Source organism: Ranitomeya variabilis, chromosome 4 (assembly GCF_051348905.1).
Source record: "Ranitomeya variabilis isolate aRanVar5 chromosome 4, aRanVar5.hap1, whole genome shotgun sequence".
NCBI classification, from domain to species: domain Eukaryota; kingdom Metazoa; phylum Chordata; class Amphibia; order Anura; family Dendrobatidae; genus Ranitomeya; species Ranitomeya variabilis.
Window position 1 is genome coordinate 634,797,727 of NC_135235.1, and position 18,670 is coordinate 634,816,396.

The 18,670-nt window shown below is 47.0% G+C and overlaps 1 protein-coding gene across 4 annotated transcripts in view; it reads right to left on the bottom strand.

Annotated features, from left to right (window-relative positions):
• LOC143767208 (uncharacterized) overlaps window positions 1-18,670 on the bottom strand; it is a 521,413-nt gene that overhangs the window by 96,813 nt on the left and 405,930 nt on the right. The window contains exon 1 of one of the 4 annotated variants that reach the window (XM_077255350.1): window positions 18,328-18,461. The exons of 2 other annotated variants lie outside the window; for them this stretch is intronic. The gene's annotated coding sequence lies outside the window, so the exon portion shown is untranslated. Of the gene's footprint in view, window positions 1-18,327; window positions 18,462-18,670 lie in introns of those variants that run through there. One more of the 4 variants, XM_077255349.1, reaches the window with a different exon arrangement.

Below are 18,670 nucleotides of genomic sequence, written 5' to 3' on the forward strand. Positions count from 1 at the left end.
GTAACAAATTTGATTTTTTTTTTTTTTATGACATTTTGGGGCATTGTGCTGCATATGGGCAAAGTAAAAAAAACAGAGCATTGGCAATACTGGAGTGCTGATATACTCTACAGCTCAACGACAAAGTACATGACCAATTCATGATTAAGGGAGCTTAATCTCCAGAAACGCGTTGAGATTCGTACCCACACGGTTTGTGCTGAAGTTTGTATCCTCCATGTTTAAAGGGAACGTGTCACCCCGTTTTTTCAAGATGAGATAAAAATATCGTTAAATAGGGGCAGAGCTGTGCTTTACATTAGTGTATTTTTTGTGCCTTTATTCCCCACCTATGCTGTCGAAATACCTTTGTAAAGTCGCCGTTTTGGGCTGTCACTCACGCTGGTCTGGTCATATGGGCGTGGTGACATCGCTGTTTCTCCCCCCAGATCTTGCTTATCTCTCCGTTGGTGGCGTAGTGGTTTGCACATGCCCAACAGGCGAATCCACTGCGCAGCTGAAGGAAAAGAGCGCAATCTGCGCTATTCAGCGGTTTATCGGTGGGCCCGGCCATCTTCCTGAGGCTACGCGTGCGCAGATGGTAGTGCTCGGCTTCCCGGGGCTTCAGGAAAACGGCCGCGGGATGCCGCGCGTGCGCTGAGTTCGCAACTCGGCTTCAGGAAAATGGCCGCCGCGATGCAAGCCAGATGTTACAGCATAGTGGATGGGATTTCATGAAATCCCATCTCCACTATGCATGCAGAGACACCTCCAGCTTCCCTGCGTAAATGAACATGCGGCGCGTCTTTCCAGAAGGCACGATATCTAATTATCCTGCGGAGACGTTTCGTCTTTGCAAGATAAATATCACCGTCCAATATAAAGGACGCAACAGAGGAATGAAAAGACCGCAGCATCTGATTAATCCTACTCTTGCACTGAAAAGAAGCACTTCCCCTTCTTTTTAAATGGTGGTAAATTGCTTTTGGTAGAACAAGGGTTAATTGACCACGTTGGGAGCTCTGGGAGTCAGAGCTCTCAGCTGAGCTCGGTTAGCCACTGCTATCCCTTATGTTATCTGGGTCCTGACTGAAACACATGGTTAGAGCTAGCTTATGCTGCATGGCTTAGAGAAGAGGTGTTTTGGTGGTTATATGAGGATTTACGACCACAAGAAATTGTAACTTGTTGCGTTCAGCGCAAATCGTCGCAACGTCAAAACGACGCATGCGGCGGCATCTGCATACATCGGCATGGCCTGCATACCCAATGTTAAAGATAGGGTACGCATGCCCCATGCACCCATAGGGGGAGCTGAAGTAAGAGGCGCGACAGTGGGCGGGGCTTCACGGAGGAAGTCCGCAGCCCTGCTGAACGCTAGTGTGAAACTAGCCTAAGTGTGATAATTCCCTTTCCTCTTCTTACTTTGTTTTTTCTCCATCCTTCACTTCCCAATGCATTTCTCCGTAATATGTGAGTGAATATTTTGTAAGCCTGGTATTTTCAGTTGCCCTTTTTGTGTTGCCTTGTTCGTCTGAGTGGTCTACTGCGGTGCACGGCAGCTCCCCTCTTCCCTGGGTGGGGAAGGGGAATAGATGGAGGGCAGATTCAAGAGATAAGGCAAGGGGGGAGGCTACAGCATATTCACCTTCAGAAGTATCCCGGGGAATAGGGTGAGCTAGGATGCCCCCTAGTGTTAGGAACAGGGAAGCAGCACCTCGTCCCGGGTCCCCAACAGCTGAGCCATGACACCTCCTTATGGCTAACTAGATGGTGGCCCGATTCTAACGCATCGGGTATTCTAGAATATGTATGTAGTTTATTTACGAAGTTTTCACAATAATGCAATTTATACAGAGGATTCGGCCGGCCGGGCACGACCAATTAGCGAAGCGTGGTTCAAATCCCGCGCCAATTTGCGGCTGGACTGCACCTGTCGCTGATTGGTCACGCCTGGCTGGCCGGGAACAATCAGTGAAGCCAGGGCCTGCTTCCAGGTATTTGAGGGCCCCAGGCGAAAGTCTCAGTGGGCCCCCCTCTTTAACCCCTTTACCCACAAGGGTGGTTTGCACGTTAATGACCGGGCCAATTTTTACAATTCTGACCACTGTCCCTTTATGAAGTTATAACTCTGGAATGATTCAACGGATCCCAGTGATTCTGACACTGTTTTCTCGTGACATATTGTACTTCATGACAGTGGTAAAATTTCTTTGATATTACCTGCGTTTATTTGTGAAAAAAACTGAAGTTTTGCAAAAATTTTGAAAATTTCGCAATTTTTCAATATTGACTTTTTATGCAATTAAATCAGAGATATGCCACACAAAATACTTAATAAGTAACACTTCCCACATGTCTACTTTACATCAGCACAATTTTGGAACCAAAATTTTTTTTTTGTTAGGGAGTTATAAGGGTTAAAAGTTCACAAGCAATTTCTCATTTTTACAACACCATTTTTTTTTTTTTAGGGACCACATCTCATTTGAAGTCATTTTGAGGGGTCTATATGATAGAAAATACCCAAGTGTGACACCATTCTAAAAACTGCACCCCTCAAGGTGCTCAAAACCACATTCAAGAAGTTTATTAACCCTTCTGGTGCTTCACAGGAATTTTTGGAATGTTTAAATAAAAATGAACATTTAACTTTTTTTCACACAAAATTTATTTCAGCTCCAATTTGTTTTATTTTACCAAGGGTAACAGGAGAAAATGGACCCCAAAAGTTGTTGTACAATTTGTCCTGAGTACGCTGATACCCCATATGTGGGGGTAAACCACTGTTTGGGCGCATGGCAGAGCTCGGAAGGAAAGGAGCGCCATTTGACTTTTCAATGCAAAATTGACTGTAATTGACATGGGACGCCATGTTGTGTTTGGAGAGCCCCTGATGTGCCTAAACATTGAAACCCCCCACAAGTGACACCATTTTGGAAAGTAGACCCCCTAAGGAACTTATCTAGATGTGTGGTGAGCACTTTGACCCACCAAGTGCTTCACAGAAGTTTATAATGCAGAGCCGTAAAAATAAAAATTCCTCTTTTTTTTCACAGAAATGATTTTTTAGCCCCCAGCTTTGTATTTTTACAAGGGTAACATAATAAATTGGACCCCAAAAGTTGTTGTCCAATTTGTCCTGAGTACGCTGATACCCCATATGTGGGGGGGAACCACTGTTTGGGCGCATGACAGAGCTCGGAAGGGAAGGAGCGCCATTTGGAATGCAGACTTAAATAGATTGGTCTGCAGGCGTCACGTTGCATTTGCAGAGCCCCTGATGTACCCAAACAGTAGAAACCCCCCACAAGTGACCCCAAATTGGAAACTAGACCTCCCAAGGAACTTATCTAGATGTGTTGTGAGAACTTAGAACCCCCAAGTGTTTCACTACAGTTTATAACGCAGAGCCGTGAAGATAAAAATTATTATTTTTTTTTTTCACAAAAATGACTTTTTAGCCCCCAGTTTTGTATTTTCACAAGGGTAACAGGATAAATTGGACCCCAAAAGTTGTTGTCCAATTTGTCCTGAGTACGCTGATACCCCATATGTTGGGGTAAACCCCTGTTTGGGTACACGGGAGAGCTCTGAAGGGAAGGAGCACTGTTTTACTTTTTCAACGCAGAATTGTCTGGAATTGAGATCAGATGCCATGTCCCGTTTGGAGAGCCCGTGATGTGCCTAAACAGTGGAAACCCCCCAATTATAACTGAAACCCTAATCCAACCACACCCCTTACCCTAATCCCAATGGTAACCCTAACCACACCCCTAACCCTGACACACCCCTAACCCTAATCGCAACCCTATTCCCAACCGTAAATGTAATCCAAACCCTAACCCTAACTTTAGCCCCAACCCTAACTGTAGCCTTAACCCTAGCCCTAACCCTAACCCTAGCCCTAACCCTAGCCCTAACCCTAGCCCTAACCCTAGCCCTAACCCTAGCCCTAACCCTAGCCCTAACCCTAGCCCTAACCCTAGCCCTAACCCTAGCCCTAACCCTAGCCCTAACCCTAGCCCTAACCCTAGCCCTAACCCTAGCCCTAACCCTAGCCCTAACCCTAGCCCTAACCCTAGCCCTAACCCTAGCCCTAACCCTAGCCCTAACGGGAAAATGGAAATAAATACATTTTTTTTATTTTTCCCTAACTAAGGGGGTGATGAAGGGGGGTTTGATTTACTTTTATAGCGGGTTATTTAGCGGATTTTTATGATTGGCAGCCGTCACACACTGAGACGCTTTTTATTGCAAAAAATATTTTTTGCGTTACCACATTTTGAGAGCTATAATTTTTCCATATTTGAGTCCACAGAGTCATGTGAGGTCTTGTTTTTTGCGGGACGAGTTGACGTTTTTATTGGTAACATTTTCGGGCACATGACATTTTTTGATCGCTTTTTATTCTGATTTTTGTGAGGCAGAATGACCAAAAACCAGCTATTCATGAATTTCTTTTGGGGGAGGCGTTTATACCGTTCCGCGTTTAGTAAAATTGATAAAGCAGTTTTATTCTTCGGGTCAGTACGATTACAGCGATACCTCATTTATATCATTTTTTTTATGTTTTGGCGTTTATACGATAAAAGCTATTTTATAGAAAAAATAATTATTTTGGTATCGCTTTATTCTCAGGACTATAACTTTTTTATTTTTTTGCTGATGATGCTGTATCGCGGCTCGTTTTTTGCGGGACAAGATGACGTTTTCAGCGGTACCATGGTTATTTATATCTGTCTTTTTGATCGCGTGTTATTCCACTTTTTGTTCGGCGGTATGATAATAAAGCGTCGTTTTTTGCCTCGTTTTTTTTTTCTCACGGTGTTTACTGAAGGGGTTAACTAGTGGGGCAGTTTTATAGGTTGGGTCGTTACGGACGCGGCGATACTAAATATGTGTACTTTTATTGTTTGTTTGTTTTTTATTTAGATAAAGAAATGTATTTATGGGAATAATTTTTTTTTTTTTTCTTTATTTAGGAATTTATTTTTTATTTATTTTTTACACATGTGGAAAAAATTTTTTTAAACTTTTTTACTTTGTCCCAGGGGGGGACATCACAGATCGTTGATCTGACAGTGTGCACAGCACTCTGTCAGATCGGCGATCTGCTGTGCAGGGCTGCAGGCTTACCAGCGCCTGCTCTGAGCAGGCACTCGGTAAGCCACCTCCCTCCCTGCAGGACCCGGATGCCGTGGCCATCTTGGATCCGGGACCTGCGGCGAGGAGGGAGGTAGGAGACCCTCGGAGCAACGCGATCACATCGCGTTGCTCCGGGGGTCTCAGGGAAGCCCGCAGGGAGCCCCCTCCCTACGCGATGCTTCCCTATACCGCCGGTACACCGCGATCATGTTTGATCGCGGGTTGCGGGGGGTTAATGTGTCGGGGGCGGTCCGTGACCGCTCCTGGCACATAGTGCCGGATGTCAGCTGCAATATGCAGCTGACACCCGGCCGCGATCGGCCGCGCTCCCCCCGTGAGCGCGGCCGATCGCATATGACGTACTATCCCGTCGGTGGTCATACGAGCCCACCCCACCTCGACGGGATAGTACGTCAGATGTCAGAAAGGGGTTAAAAGCCGGTAATTCAATGGGAACTTTTCAGAATATTTTCCCACGCTCGAGTTCATATGAGGACATCCAGCAGAGGGCGCATCACCGTGACTGAAGGTAAATACAGGTCATTGACCTACATTCCATTCATTCTCTGGGGTTTTACAGGCAGGAGCACAGCTGCATTAGCAGAGCTTCTGCTTCTAAAATTAGTTAACCCCTTCAGATGGATTTACATCGTGGGACGTTACAGAACGACGGAAGGTATGGGATACTGTTTTTTTATTTTACTTTTTTACAGAACGAGGGTCTTCAGATGGATTACCAGTATAATAAAATATTACAAAAACATGTATTTATTTCATTAAAATACTTTGTAATAATGTGCGTGTGTGTTTAACCCTTTCATACAATTGGATTAATAATGGATAGGTGTCATAATTGACGCCTCTCCATTATTAATCTGGCTTAATGTCACCTTACAATAGCAAGGTGACATTAACCCTTCATTACCCGATATCCCACCGCTACACGTGAATGGGAAGGGAGTGGCCAAGTGCCAGAATAGGCGCATCTTCCAGATGTGCCTTTTCTGGGGTGGCTGGGGGCAGATGTTTTTAGCCGGGGGGGGGGGGGCCCAATAACCATGGACCCTCTCCAGGCTATTAATATCTGCCCTCAGTCACTGGCTTTACCATTCTGGCGGAGAAAATTGCGCGGGAGCCCAAGCCAATTTTTTCCGCGATTTAACCCTTTAATTCAATAGGTACAGCGCCCAAATTTTGCACATACACACTACTAACATTAGTGTGGAATATGCAAAAAAAAGGGATATGAGATGGTTTACTGTATGTAAATCATGTCTCATATCATGTCGGGTTTAGGAAGGAGATAGGAAAAGCCGGCAATTGAATTACCGGCTTTTAAGCTATCTAGCGCTGTATGAAATATTAAAGCAGCGTTAAAGCAGCCATTAACCCTGTGTGAGACCTGACTGCAGGGGGCACTAAGAGTAGGAAGGGGCGAATTCGCGGCCGGACTGTGCCCGTCGCTGAAGGCCGCGACCAGTCAGCGACGCGGGATTTAAATGACAAACAGACGGAAGTGCCCCTTAAGATTATATAGATAGATTATCTACTATATAATTGTCTAAGGGCCACTTCCATTTGTACTTCTGTCACGGTTATTTATTCACTGATTGGTCTCGCCAGCTGCCTGTCATGGCTGCTGCGACCAATCAGCGACGGGCACAGTCCGGAAGAAAATGGCCTCTCCTTACTCCCCGCAGTTAGTGCCTGTCGCCCGCATACTCCCCTTCGGTCACCGCTAACACAGGGTTTATGCCGGCGGTAACGGACCGCGTTATGCCGCGGGTAACGCACTCCGTTACCGCCGCTATTAACCCTGTGTGTCCCCAACTATTTACTATTGACGCTGCCTATGCGGCATCAATAGTAAAAGATGTAATGTTAAAAATAGCTTAAAAAAAACCTGCTATACTCACCGTCCGTAGTCACTCGCGCCGGCCGCCATCTTTTGTTGCAGGTTCCGTTGGCAAAGATGGTATAGGAGAAGGACCTGCCATGACGTCACGGTCATGTGACCGTGACGTCATCACAGGCCCTGCGCTACAAAGACCTGCCATGACGTCACGGTCATGTGACCGCAACGTCATCACAGGTCCTGCGCTCATACCAACCCTAGGACCGGAAGCTGCCGTGGACTACAAGGGCTGCCTCGGAAAGGTGAGTATATGTTTAATTTTTAACCTGTGACAAACCTGGCTGGGCAATATACTACGTAGGCTGGGCAATATACTACGTGGGCTGGGCAATATACTACGTGGGCTGGGCAATATACTACGTGGGCTGGGCAATATACTACGTGGACATGCATATTCTAGAATACCCGATGCGTTAGAATCGGGTCACCATCTACTAACACATTCATACTGCTGTTAGCAGCACTTAGGGAAAGATTGTAATGAAGGGACATGAGGAGATCGCCTCATGCCTCTCACCCTTCCTATTTCAAGCAGGACATGAGATTGCACGTAGGGATACCCAAATAGTTGAGCAGCCATGCTAACAAGAAGGCGATGATGGGAAAATGCAATAACTGTCGCAAGAGGTGGACGATGATGAGACAATTGTCAACAAGTGGTGTTATTACATCAGCAAGTCAGGACTAGGGTTTGGAATTGAAAGACAAGGTGGACGATGAAGTCTCTGACCCAGACTGCAAAAGTGACATGCAGAACAAGGAGAACAGCGCACAGTGGGAGTGATCTACAGCACCACAAAAGGCGAGAAGAAGCAGTGGGATGGCCAGAAACACAAGGCGGGCAACTGATCCCTAGAGCACCAACACGGGTAAAGTTGCCAAGCAAAGCAAAGGTTTAAATATTCCAGAGTCTGACGCTTGTTTACAGAAAGTCCAGTTAATGCAAAAAAGGCCATTTGCAACATCTGCCATGCCAGCATCAGTATGGGCAGCACAACTTCCACCCTGACCTCCACCAGTATGCTCATGCAAGCAAAGCACCAGACTACATGGGCCGAACACCAGGGTCCAGAAAGTGTTAGCGGGTGACACCACTGCCACTTACCCAAGTCCTACGGGCACGCCAATCCCAGGTCTATGACTTGGGCAAAGATACCTCCCACCCTGCACCTGTCATTGCACACTTACAACAACCGTCAGCAACCACGTCAATGTCCTTGTCCTAGTAATTCAGTCTCTACCCCTAAAATTGATTTTCCTGTATAATGTTTTGTTCGCCATTGAAAAATACAAACGTGCAAAAACACTACATGTAAAAATAGCCCAAGGTGTGGAGGAGCATTTTTTTTTCTTATTTATTTTGCCTTATATACAAGCCATCATCCTCAAAAGAATGTCTCTTAAAGAGGTATTCCAATCTCCAAGATCATATCCCATAATGTAGTAGGTGTAATAATAATCAGCAAATACCTCCATTTAGAAATATAGTTTTTCTGATTTGCTGAGTCTCTTTCCTCATCTGCAGGCATTGTAAGACCTTAGGTATCCAGGGTCGTATTGGCCCACCGGAGAACTAGAGGACTCTCCGGTCGGCCCAGGCACTGACACCTGCTGGCATACTGGCCAAAGGCTGCCTAAGGCCCTCGCTGCTCTAGGGGCCCCCAGAAAGCGGCTATGGGGCCCCCGAGTCAAGGGGGCCCGCCCTTTGCCAGTGGAGCAGCAGCGGGTGACAGGAAGCCACACATGTCGCTGCTGCTAAAGAGAAATTAAAATTCACGCTTCTCCACGCCTCCATGGGCATGGAGAGGAGTGAATACCATTTAACTTTAATGCTGCCATCACACTAGCAGTATTTGGTCAGTATTTTACCTCAGTATTTGTAAGCCAAACCGAGGAGTGGGTGAAAATAGCCGGATTACTTACGGTAATGCTCTTTTAATGAGTCCATGACAGCACCCACTGGAGAGATAGGGATCCGCCCCAAGGAACAGGAAACCTACAGAGACATAAAAGGGGGCGGTCCCCCTCTCCTCCTCAGTTTAATTTCAGAGTACCCGGAGGACCGCCAGTGTTAGTCAATCATCACCATGTATCATCAGAATATAAACTTCATAGAAGTAATTACATTGGCTTTTATTAGGGAGGGATGTGACTGGGTGCTGTCATGGACTCATTAAAAGAGCATTACCGTAAGTAATCCGGCTATTTACCCTTCGCCATGACAGCACCCACTGGAGAGATTTCCAGAGACCAACACCTAGGGGGGGACCACCGTGCTGAGGATAGTCCTGCCAAAGTGTAGGTCAGAGTCAGAAGACAGGTCGAGCCTGTAGTGATTATAGAAAGTGGAAGGAGCCAACCAAGTTGCAGCCTTACATATATCTTCGATTGGCACGTTCCCTTTTTCGGCCCAGGAAGAAGCCATGGCTCTGGTGGAATGTGCTTTGATGCCCTCCGGAGGTTCTTCGTTTTTCATGGAATAGGCCAACCGGATAGCGTCTCTTATCCACCTGGATAATGTTGCTCTTGTGACTCCATATCCTTTCTTTTTGCCCTGGAAGGATATGAACAGAGCCCTACTCTGCCTCCAACTACTAGTTTTCTCAATATATTGCAAAACTACTCTCCTGACGTCTAGAGTATGGAATTTTTGTTCTTCAGGAGTAGAGGGATCTTTAAAGAAAGTAGGAAGATGTATCTCCTGTGACCTGTGGAACTTCCCTGCTACCTTAGGAAGGTATAAGGGGTCCGGTTTTAAGATTAGTCTGTCATGAAATGTGAGAAGGTAAGGTTGATCTATCGACAAGGCCTGAATGTCGCTGACTCTTCTAGCCGATGTTAAGGCTACTAAGAAGGCTGTTTTTAACGACAAGTGTTTTAAAGATGCTGTGTCTATAGGCTCAAATGGGGATTCTGTTAGAGAGTCTAAGACTAGATTTAGATCCCACGGAGCTACTCTAGGTATGTGGACAGGAGTAACTCGTTCACAGGCCGTGATGAAGCGGGATACCCATTTATTACCAGCAATATTATGGCCATAGAGGGCACCCAGAGCGGACACCTGGACCTTTAGTGTGTTAACTGACAGACCTAACTCTTTCCCTTTCTGTAGAAATTCTAGTATAGATTTTATTGGGACTTCAGAGGGGTTTGAACTAGTATGGAACTGAAGAAACTTCTTCCATACTTTGGTGTAAATTTTTGTGGTAGATGGTTTCCTGCTAAGCAGGAGTGTATCAATTAGGCCTTTTGAAAACCCCCTGGAATTTAATATCTGCCTTTCAAATTCCAGGCCGTCAGGTGGAGGCTGTCCACCTGAGGGTGGAAGAAAGGTCCCTGGGAGAGAAGGTTTGGGATTGAGGGAAGGACCCAAGGATCCGTCACCGACATCGACCGCAGGCACGAGAACCATGGTCTCTTGGGCCAGAATGGCGCTATTAGTATTATCCTGGCCTGCTCTTCCCTGATTTTCCGTATTACTTGTGGAAGCAGAATTATCGGAGGGAAAGCATACGCCAGCTTGAATTGCCAGGGTGTTTGAAGAGCATCTAGAATGTCCGGGTGATCTGCACGGGACCGAGATGCGAATTTCTGGACTTGTTTGTTTTGTTTTGTAGCGAACAGGTCTATTTGGGGTTTGCCCCATAACAATGTTATCTTGTGGAAAATGTGAGGATTGAGACACCATTCTCCTTGATGAAGAGTGTGTCGACTTAGGAAGTCCGCTTGTTGATTGTCCTCTCCTTTGATGTGGACTGCCGAGAGGGACAACAGATGCTTTTCGGCCAGGATTAAGGTACTGTTTGCGGAAGACATTAGAGCGTCTGATCTTGTGCCGCCTTGTTTGTTTAAATACGCCACTGTCGTAGTGTTGTCTGAACAGATTCGGACGTGGCTTCCTCGTAGCTGTGGGAGAAATTGACGCAGTGCATAGTTTACCGCATTCAATTCTTTTAGGTTTGATGAATATAAATCCTCATTCTTATCCCAGGTTCCCTGGCAGAATCTATCTCCCATGTGTGCGCCCCACCCGTGGGGACTAGCGTCCGTAGTTATCGTGTGGGATGGTGATATTACCCAAGGGACACCCCCCGCTAGGTTGTCTTTATTTAGCCACCATTCTAAGGAGGATAAGACTTTCTCGGATAAAGTTATTTTCGATTCAAGGTGCCCCAGAAATTTTCTCTGTTCCCGAAGTATCTGATGTTGTAATGTTCGGGTATGAAGTTGTGCCCACTGAACGGCTGGAGTACAGGAGGAGAGGGATCCTAGCAAGGACATTCCTGCTCTCAGGGACATTTGAGGTTTGTGAATGGCCGCCACAACTTTACCCTCTATAAGAGATATTTTTTCTTGGGGAAGTAGACATTTTTGCTTTATGGAATCTAGACTAAATCCCAAAAATGTCTGAAGAGAAAGTGGGGTGAGTCTGGATTTTTTATAGTTGACGATCCAGCCCAGGCTTTCTAAGGACGAGACAGTGTCAGCTAATCGTTCCGCACACTGAAGGGATGAGTTTCCTACAACTAAAAAATCATCTAAGTAGGGAATGATTAATGTGTCTCTCTGGCGAAGGTAGGCCATTACTTCTAACATTACCTTCGTGAAGATCCTGGGTGCCGTGGAGAGACCGAAGGGCATGGCTGTATACTGGAAATGATGAATCTCCCCCTCAAGAGTTACTGCCACTCTTAAGTATTTTTGATACCTACTATGGATAGGGAGATGGTAGTAGGCATCTTTTAAATCAATGCCGCCCATTCTACAATTTGGAAAAAGGAGCTTAATGGCCGATCTAATAGACTCCATTTTAAACGTATAATTTTTAATAAACGTATTGAGTTTTTTAAGATTTATAATTGTTCGAAATGAACCATCGGGTTTAGGGATTAAAAATAACGGAGAGTAGAACCCTTTACCCTCTTGTCCCTTTGGCACCCTAACTAAAACATTTTTAACTATAAGGGTCCCTTTCCACTTGCGAGATAAAAAACGGTCCGTAATCTGGACCGAAAAAACGGATGGAACGTATGCGATTGTCATGCGAGTGTCATGCGAGTGCCATGCGATTTTTTAATCGCACCATCCGTATAACATCAGTATGACATCCGTATTGCTGTCCGATTTTTATGCACCAGTGTCCTTTGAAAAGCCGGCAATTCAGCGCCATGTACAGTAAAATCACACTGACAGGTTAGAATAGAGTAGATATATACACATAGAATAGGTATATATACATATATATATGTCAGTGAGACACCTATATATGTATATTTATATTTAATGCAGCGCTAGATAGCTTAAAAGCCGCTAATTCAATTGCCGGCTTTTTCCTTCTCCTGCACAAACCCGACATGATATGAGACATGGTTTACATACAGTAAACCATCTCATATCCCCATTTTTTTTGCATATTCCACACTACTAATGTTAATAGTGTGTATGTGCAAAATTTGGCCGCTGTAGCTGCTGAAATAAAGGGTTAAATGGCGGAAAAAATTGGCGTGGGCTCCCGCGCAATTTTCTCCGCCAGAGTGGTAAAGCCAGTGACTGAGGGCAGATATTAATAGCCAGGAGAGGGTCCATGGTTATTGGCCCCCCCGTGGCTAAAAACATCTGCCCCCAGCCACCCCAGAAAAGGCACATCTGGAAGATGCGCCTATTCTGGCACTTGGCCACTCTCTTCCCACTCCCTGTAGCGGTGGGATATGGGGTAATGAAGGGTTAATGCCACCTTGCTATTGGAAGGTGACATTAAGCCAGATTAATGATGCAGATGCGCCCCTGCTGGATGTTCTCATGAACTGCAGCCTGGGAACTTTTTCCCACGCTCCAGGTCATATGAGGACATCCACCAGGGGGCGCATCACCGCGACTGAAGGAAATGTAGGTCAATGACCTACATTTCATTCATTCGCCGGGGAATTACAAGCACGGAGCACAGCTGCATTTGCAGGGCTCCTGCCTGTAATATTAGTTAACCCCTTCAGATGGATTACTTCGTGGGACGAGACGGTTCACCAGAAGGTATGTATCTTGTGCGTTTATTATTTTTTCCAAGCGAGGGTGTTCCTGATGGATTGCGAGAACAATAAATTATTACAACAACCGCTGTGTTTATTTCATTAAAATACTTTTAAATCATGTGTGTGTGTGTTTTTTAACCCTTTCCAACAATTGGATTAATAATGGATAGGTGACATAATTGACGCCTCTCCATTATTAATCTGGCTTAATGTCACCTTCCAATAGCAAGGTGGCATTAACCCTTCATTACCCCATATCCCACCGCTACAGGGAGTGGGAAGAGAGTGGCCAAGTGCCAGAATAGGCGCATCTTCCAGATGTGCCTTTTCTGGGGTGGCTGGGGGCAGATGTTTTTAGCCACGGGGGGGGCCAATAACCATGGACCCTCTCCTGGCTATTAATATCTGCCCTCAGTCACTGGCTTTACCACTCTGGCGGAGAAAATTGCGCGGGAGCCCACGCCAATTTTTTCCGCAATTTAACCCTTTAATTTAACAGCTAGAGCCCCCAAATTGTGCACACAGACACTTGTTACATTAGTGAAGAGGAATATGTAATAAAAAAAGGGATATGAGATGGTTTACTGTATGTAAACCATGTCTCATATCATGTCGGGTTTGTGAAGGAGAAGGAAAAAGCCGGCAATTGAATTAGGGGCTTTTATGCTATCTAGCGCTGCATTAAATATAAATATACATATATAGGTGTCTCACTGACATATATATGTATATATACCTATTCTATGTGTATATATCTACTCTATTCTAACCTGTCAGTGTGATTTTACTGTACACCGCGCTGAATTACCGGCTTTTCAAAGGACACTGGTGCGTAATAATCGGACAGAACTCGCATGGTGCGAGTGCTGTGCGATTTTTTTCTCGCACCCATTGACTTGCATTGGCGAGTCTCGTCCGAGAATCGCAGCAATACGCAGCATGCTGCGATTTTTTTCTCAGCCGATCCAGATTATCCTCAGTCCGATTTCGGCTGAGAAAAAAATCGCAAATGAAAAGCCACCTATTAAATAACATTGGTCAGAGTGCAATCCGATTTTTAATCGGATTGCACGCATCCGTTTTCCTCGCAAGTGGAAAGGGACCCTAAGACTTCTAATTTCCAGTTCAAGGGCCTTTTGTTGCACTGGTGAGGAAAGGGCTGTTAAAATAAAGGAATCATGGGGAATTTGGAGGAATTCTATTTTCATTCCTTCCTTAATAATATTTAGCACCCAGGAACTTGACGTGATTTTTCGCCATTGGGGAAAGAAAAATTTTAACCTGCCCCCTACTGGGGTGTCTGGTGTTTCAGAATTTGTTGTCTCTACGGAAGGGGGGGCCTTTGAACATAGTGCCACCCTGTTTTCCCTCTCTTGTGGCCCATCGTGACGATCTTTCATTTTGTGTTCTTTTCCCGAACGGCCTCTTCCTAAAGGTCTTCCTATAGAAAGGAATTGAGGGGTCAGGGAAGGCTTTTTTCCTCTCTTTTGCTTTTTTGAGGATCTCGTCTAATGCTTTCCCAAACAAAAACTCACCCTCACACGGAATAGCGCAGATCTTAGCCTTTGACTGCGTATCCCCCTTCCAGCTCTTCATCCATAACGCACGTCTGGCATTATTAATCAGACCGGCTGACCTTGCTGCAAGGCGAAGAGAGTCAGCTGAAGCATCGGCCATGAATGCTGCTGCACCTCTAATTAGTGGTATCGCATCCCGCAATTTTTGTCTGGAGACCCCCTGTTCGATTTGTTGATCCAGCTGATCAATCCACACAAGCATGGATCTAGCTGTGCACGTGCTGGCAATTGATGGCTTAAATATGCCCGTGGAAGCCTCCCATGATCGTTTCAGTGACGATTCTGCCTTCCGATCTAAAGGATCAGAAAGTAGGCCCGCATCCTCGACTGGTAGGGCTGACTGTTTTGAGGTGGAGGCGACTGCAGCGTCCACCTTAGGGATTTTAGTCCATGAAATTAACTCCTCATCATTAAAGGGGTACTTCCTTTTGGAGGCTGACGGGAGAAAACCTCTCTGGTCCTGTTTCTCCCACTCCCTCTTTATCAGAGCCTTAACCGCAGGAATTACTGGGAATGCTCTTCTCTTCCTCTCCGCCAACCCTGCAAACATGATGTCTTGTGCAGTTTGGTCGTCTTTTGTATCCTCACAACCTATAGTATTCCTGATGGACTTTACTAGGTTGTCCACCCCATCAAGAGGAAAACAAGCTCGACCCTCAATGTCGGAATGTGTTGAGGAAGAGGATGACGCCTGCGAGGAGTCTGAGTGGATAACGCCTTCCTCCTCGGACTCAGAGCTGGGTATAGCCTTTTCTTTCCCGGATTTTTTAGGGGGGGTACTGGCTTGTGAGATGGCCTGTAATTCCTCTCTAATTATGGCCCGTATATCTGTGACCGACATAGATGGACTCTGCATTGTTTCCGCCATACACTGATTGCAGAGTTTTTTGGGGTGGGAATCTGGGAGAGGCTCGTCACATAACGCACATTGCTTGTGCTTAGATTTCTGTCTTTTTTTGGCCTGGGAGAAGAAGACATTTGTGGAAAAGGGTGTCAGCTTTATAGGCAGAGGGGAAATCACACTCACCCAGTGAAGCTGTACGGTACCAAAATAGGAGGCTGCGACTTTCTGGATCTTGAATCCTTGGTCTCACTCCTGTGGCTGGCATCTGAGGACCTTCTGCTGGCTGGCTCACCTGCTGGGTCCACAGTCTTGCCTGGGGACGACATGTTGCATCGCCTGTGCGTTTGCAACTTCCCCCTTTTTATAGGCCAGGATCCGGTCAGTAAACTTTTTTTTTTTTTTTTTTTACTCTGCAGCGGTGCACTGCGCATGCGCGAAACCGCGCTTTTCCCTCCACCGCTGTGTGAGTGACCCGGAAGTGCTCCTCTACTTCCGGGTCATTCTGGGGATTCTTACACCGCTCCACGCATGTGCGGCCGCCATTATCCCGGCCTGCGCTATGGAGCGGTGTACCGGCTGCCGCTGCAGCTGTGCCGCAGATCCCGGACCCTTTTACCTGGTGGTCCGCGTCTGGAGCCTGTTCAAGCCGCACCTCTGCAGCGCTGCTCCTGTGGAATCGGCGTCACCTCTCCCGGACTCAGCCATCCCACATGCCGGCCAGACGAGGGGGGAGCCGTCTAACGGAATCTCCCCCGACGCTGCATCTGGACTGCATCCCCTGCCGTTCGCGCAGAAACCGCACAGGCGGATGCTCCTAGCCCAGGTATGATTTCTGTAGTCTTCAGAGATCCTGTCCCCTGGGAACAGGAAACCTAAACTGAGGAGGAGAGGGGGACCGCCCCCTTTTATGTCTCTGTAGGTTTCCTGTTCCTTGGGGTGGATCCCTATCTCTCCAGTGGGTGCTGTCATGGCGAAGGGTAAAATACAGAAGTGGTGACGTGTTTCTATTATACTTTTCCTCTAATTGTTCCACTCCTGGTTTTGGCTTACAAATACTGATGTAACATACTGACCAAATACTAATAGCGTGACGGCAGCCTAATAGTGGGCAATGTTAGTAGTTGGCTGCAGCTAACACTGACGCATGTAAAGCCCCACCACCACAGCACCACTCTCACACAAAGCATCGCATCACATACACTCATGTACACAGACACACAGTACCACTCACCTCTCACAGCACATCCTGGTGTCCTGCTGCCTGCCCGGCGCTTCCTGTCTGAGACAGCGCAGCTGGATGATGTCATCATTCAGCACGCAACTGTTTCAGACAGAAGGCTGCCGGTGAGGTTAAGGCTGCTGGGATGTGCTGCGAGAGGTGAGTGGTGCTGTGTGTCTTTCTGCATACGTGTGAGTATGTGGTGCGGTGCTTTGTGAGTGTGTGAGAGACAGTGGTGCTGTGTGTGTATTGGAGATTGGCAATGATTGGGTGGTGGGGAAGGACGATGGGGGTGGTGGGGAAGGAGGCAATGATGGAGGTGGTGAAATGGGCAATGATGGTGGGGGAAGGAAGCAATGATGGTTGCTGTGGAAAAGACAATGGTGGTGGTGGAATGGGCAATGATGGGGATTGTGGGGGAGAAGGCAATGATGGGGGTGGAGAGGGGCTGCATTAAACCTAGTAAGGGGCTACATTATCTTCTGTGGGGGACTACATCATACTATATGAGGGGGCTACAGTATACTCTATGGGGGGCTGCATTATAACCTATGGTGGGGACTGCATTATACCATATGAGGAGGTTGCATTATATTTTGTGGGGTGCTGCATTATGTTCCATGAGAAGGGGCTGATTTATATTCTATGAGAGGGGCTGCATTATCTTCTTTGAGGAAGGGCTACATTATTTTATGAGAGGGGCTGCATTATATTCTATGAGGGAGGCTACATTATATTATATGAGGGGGGATACCCAAACCCCTGCTATATAATCAAGACGTGTACTACCTTAAATTAAACCCTGATATTAGAATGTTTTATCACGCAATTTGTTGTCTTGTATTTATTTCTATGTAGCTACATAGTGGGCCCCAAGAATGACTTTCCCTGGTGGGACCAAGATACTCCAGTCCGACGCTGGATACGTCCACTGATAAAGTGACAGCTAGTAGCTACTGGTCATATCAATGGATACCAAAGGTCCTGCAATGCATACGGAGCCGACTGTACCCTAATGTGCAGAGTCCCGGTGCCCCCCAGGACTGAGTCCTGTCCCCTCTATCACACAGTCCCTGCTCCCCCATTACCGCTCACCAGTGCAGACTTCTCCCTTCAGCTCTTACATGTGGAGCCGGCTGTACCCTAATGTGCAGAGTCCCGGTGCCCCCCAGGACTGAGTCCTGTCCCCTCTATCACACAGTCCCTGCCCCCCCATTACCGCTCACCAGTGCAGACTTCTCCCCTCAGCTCTTACATGTGGAGCCGGCTGTACCCTAATGTGCAGAGTCCCGGTGCCCCCCAGGACTGAGTCCTGTCCCCTCTATCACACAGTCCCTGCTCCCCCATTACCGCTCACCAGTGCAGACTTCTCCCCCCAGCTCTTACATGTGGAGCCGGCTGTACCCTAATGTGCAGAGTCCCGGTGCCCCCCAGGACTGAGTCCTGTCCCCTCTATCACACAGTCCCTGCTCCCCCATTACCGCTCACCAGTGCAGACTTCTCCCCCCAGCTCTTACATGTGGAGCCGGCTGTACCCTAATGTGCAGAGTCCCGGTGCCCCCCAGGACTGAGTCCTGTCCCCTCTATCACACAGTCCCTGCTCCCCCATTACCGCTCACCAGTGCAGACTTCTCCCTCCAGCTCTCACATGTCGCTGCTTCTTGCACAAAAAAAACCAGTAAATGCTAGATTGTATGGGCTCCTTCCAGGTGTTACGTCATTTCCGGAGGCGTGTCCTATCGGGAGGGGGCGTGTTCTGCTTTAACATCATGGGCGTTCTTTATTATTCACCAAGGCGGCAAAGAAAGCAGCATGCTGGAGCTGTTGCTTGTGGACGGCGTGTCACATTGAGGTTAATGGTTTCAGGGTGAAAAAATGCTACTTGCTGCTCGCTATTAGGGGTGGCGACCTGCTGCTGCAAGTTATTGTGGGGGACCCCCGTGGTAGGATTTGGGGGGCACC